The sequence below is a fragment of the Pyxicephalus adspersus genome, chromosome 6 (genome assembly GCF_032062135.1).
Source record: "Pyxicephalus adspersus chromosome 6, UCB_Pads_2.0, whole genome shotgun sequence".
NCBI classification, from domain to species: Eukaryota; Metazoa; Chordata; class Amphibia; order Anura; family Pyxicephalidae; genus Pyxicephalus; species Pyxicephalus adspersus.
The window spans coordinates 58,035,850-58,040,016 of NC_092863.1; the positions used below are offsets into that span (position 1 = coordinate 58,035,850).

General features: G+C 39.0%; 1 protein-coding gene across 5 annotated transcripts in view; it reads right to left on the reverse strand.

Annotated features, from left to right (window-relative positions):
* Positions 1-4,167, reverse strand: part of TAOK3 (TAO kinase 3) — a 121,389-nt gene that overhangs the window by 52,272 nt on the left and 64,950 nt on the right. The window lies entirely within an intron of this gene.

Genomic DNA, 4,167 nt, shown 5'->3' on the forward strand with positions numbered 1-4,167 from the left:
ATAGCCTGGATTCTGGATATATGGCCAGTAGAATCATCAAACTAAAGAACTCAATTTGAAGTTTATTAGTTTTAAATGAACCCCAAACAGTGTTACAGAATCTAACATTTGCCATCCAAATAACACATTCTCTTCAAAACAACCTGACATCAGATAACAGCTTTGACAATCCCCTGGAAAACACATACATGGCCAAAATATGTTCGTTCAAGTTCAGGTTGGGCCTGAGGTACCTTAGGGTAGGGTACCTTAATATCCCACTTTGATGGAAAGTGAGAGATGTGTAGCCATTGTAAAATTTACATTGTAACATCAAAGCTTTTCTGACATTCTATTCTCATTTTCATATTTTACATCTCAAGAACACCTGTAGCAATGAGATTGCAAAAAGCATAATGTGAAAGCTAAAATCAGCTAGATAAAGTGTTCCGCTTTGATTGCATGGTTTATGTTCAGAGTTCTAAACTCCACCGTATACTATATATGCAATGTAGGATTCCATAAGGCCCATCTGTAACAATAAAAGGGTTAGGTAACAGCAAAGCAGAACAAGTACCAGCCCCAAAGGTGTTCATACATCACCCACATTCTAAAATAAGCACAAATGATCAAACACTGCATATGATAAATGGGCAGGATAAGGGTATTCCAGTGATGACAAACATGGGTAGTGTCAAAAGTGCTCTTTGCTACAGAGATTTTGGGTAAAGGGAGAGATCCTTTGTGTGAGTGCATACTACGGTTTAAAAGCTGATTCAAGAAGACATGTATTTATAGAAAAGAACAGAAGCTAAGCTTTTGCAGCAATCCAAACATTTAGTCTTTCATAAACGTTCAGTCGCGATTGATAAAGGATCATCGCTTTACATGTTTTGTCCAATCTTAAACGTCAGAGGTTACCTTAAGTCAGAAAGTTGAGGCTTAACCCCACTCGCTGTGCATTCAGGAAATGGAGAACGGTGGGGATGCTTTACTAAGGAAGTAAATCAATACCAGTATTAGAGTTCAACCATACAAAGCCCTAATGGACCTAAAGAAAAACCACTGGACCCCACTGTTCAACACTGGCAACACCACCAGCTCCTCAGACCTTGCAACCAACAAATCAAAAACCACAAAGATGTCACTGGCATGTCAAATTTATTGTGGTTTTTTTTTCACAACCCAATTACTATTAACATTCACACTAGGAATTAAGTGGTTGGAATGGAGTTATTGGCACTAACCCTATTACGGTCTCGGCAATGTAGGTTTCTAAAATAACAGGATACTGCATGGAATGAAAACATCTTGTGATAAAATTAAAACTTTATAAAACTCCTGAATTTGGGTTTCACGTGTCCAGCCTAAGAGCACAAAACCATTGAAAAAGCCATATGGACCTTTACACTTTAAAAATTCATGGTATATTTAGCCACACATTTAATGTTTCTCTTTTGACACAAGTGGACAGTCACTAAATCATGATTCCGTGAATAATCTTAGGAATCTCACCACTGACATTAGAATCAAGAGACAGACATTCTGGTCATCTCTGTTGCTCATTTGTTCTACATCAAGATCTCAAAAACACTATTTTCCCAAATCTTCACTCCACAGAAGCTCAAGCTCATGTTTACAATAGACTAAAGTCACAGGAGAGAAAGACAAAGAAACGTTTATGTATACATATAGACAAATGAACAAGCCATTTACATTTGGAAAGATCTCTATGAACACTGAAAATAACCCCAACGACAGATCACAATACTGGGACACAATGCAAAGGACCAAAGGGGACAATTTATATTCTGAAGACAACCAGAAGATGAACCACATCTTGGTAAAGCTACCTTGGAACAAATCACTACAGTAAGCATATTTGTGTAAGCTGTGGATTAAAACAAAGAAGTGGACAAATTCCTAAAGCTAGGCACATAGTGAGGTCTGAAATACGGTTAGACCAAGATACCCCCAGTGTCATCCCAGAATCGTGGTGGCTCTCTGAAGAAACAAAAGTCTATATTGCTGAAGGCTCTACTACCCACATCTTGCATAGAGTTGTAGGGACTTTTTACTGCAAAGGCCACCAGAAAACATATTGAAAGGTAAGTTAGGCAGCTTAAGGCCATATGTACAAAAGCAAACCATAATATGCTGCTGCTGTGGCCTATAATGGTGGGCCTTCCCAATCAGTTTACCATTGATTAAAGTCCTCAAAATGTTATGATTACCACACTCCCTATAGAATGCACATATAAGAATAGAATTGAATGCACAAGTAATGTAGGGACAGCACAAAATGAAGGCAAGACCCTGTTGGTGGCCCAATCCTTCATGTAATTGTACTTTAGAAAAAAACATTTAGCATACAGCCTTCTCTAACACTGGGTTTCCAAGTGTGATTCTTCAAAGGTTATTTCGAAAAACACTGGCCTACACGTGACACTACAAAAATTAATAATGTTGGGGGTTCAATATTTTCATTTGTTACAACGACCTGCATACTTTAGAAAAGATCCACTGCAATATGGTGTACAACTAATGAGAACAACCAACCAAAAAGGATTACTTCCTCTTAAAGAAGTGATACAATAAATAGCTGTGTTCATGAAACATTCTGATCTATTAGGCTAATCAGAAGGTAGTAGAACAGTCATGGACCATATATTGGATTTCTGTATATCAACACAGCTTCAAATTAGGTCCATGGAATAAGGATGTTTACATGCAACAAACGCTGTGCAAATTACACTGGGGCCACAAAACACTAAAGACACCCTCTTACTCTTTTTATTGTGAGACTTGCTTCTTCACATGTGCAGTCTGTGATCAGATGACTCTCTATGCTAAAATTTGGTGTTTTTTACATGAGTAAGCATTTTTTCTTTTTAGCAGAACCCTGTAATTACCTTTCTGTCTTTAGATATGTTCACTGACATAAGAGCTGTGCCGTTCCACAGGAACTTCAGGGGATTAGAGAATTGGAAAAAATAAAAAAAAATAAAAATGGTTCCTCTGCTAAGATGACCATGTTGTTATTGCAAAGAGCATCTTGTCAGATGAGAAGTGCACACTACAACTGCATGTTCATATGAACGGCTTTCATGCATTATCGGACACTGCCATGTACTAGTGTGTGGCATATGCCAGCCTTTGGAATAACCAGCAACATATCTAGAAAGGGATTTGTACTCCTGTGCCAACCAGCATCACTGGATGTCGACAAAATCTGGGTCTGCCCCTTATTCATAATTGTAGCATTGATAAGCATGGCAAAGAAACCCTACAGGACAATTTTGGTGTGATAAAAGGTTTCAGCCTTGTACTGCTAATGCATGTACATATAAAGACATGGCATACATTCACACGATGCACAGAGAGATTGAACCCTACCTAGATAAGATTATATACCCATACATATAATGGTAAAGGGGTGTGACACAGGCCCCCCCCCCCCATTTTTTTTTGTGCAAGGACACCCATCTATCTGGCTGGGAAAATCTGGGGATTATGCATATCAGAGATATATAAATACACATGTTATAGGACTGCAACACAGCTGACCCTTGGAATAAAGAACACAGATGTCTAGCAGCAATGAGGAGAAATACATGATTATTCTGTGTTATCACAACACAAACATGTATGCCTGGGTATAGCTTCCCAATATACTAGACATACACCACCCGTCACCAGTCAGGGAGGGTCAAGCAAAAACTCACCAGCCATCAGTAAAGAGGAAAGCTATACATAGAGAGAAAGGTTTAAACGGAGGGCATTGATACACACACAGGTGACATGAAAAAGGGGGGAAATACACAAAGAGACCCATCTTTCAGGAGACATCTCCCTGCCCAGTTTGCTTTAATATTGCAGTATGACCACAAATCTGCCATTCGCAGAACAGCTCTTTGTCATATTACACACACACATATGATATAGGATGATGAATTTACATGTATATATCTATATAAATCATCACACATATACACACACAATATCAGGGGAATTTTGTATTCCATGCACAGGGCTAGAATTCCTCCTTTGCAAGCCCTGGTTGCTATGCCAACAAACATTAAAACATGAACGACAGATAGGGGACGGGGGAGGGTAACCAAGAGATGCAAATCTCTTTTTATGGAGGGAGGGGTGATGGGGTTGAGGGTGCCAGGATGAGGTGAGGGG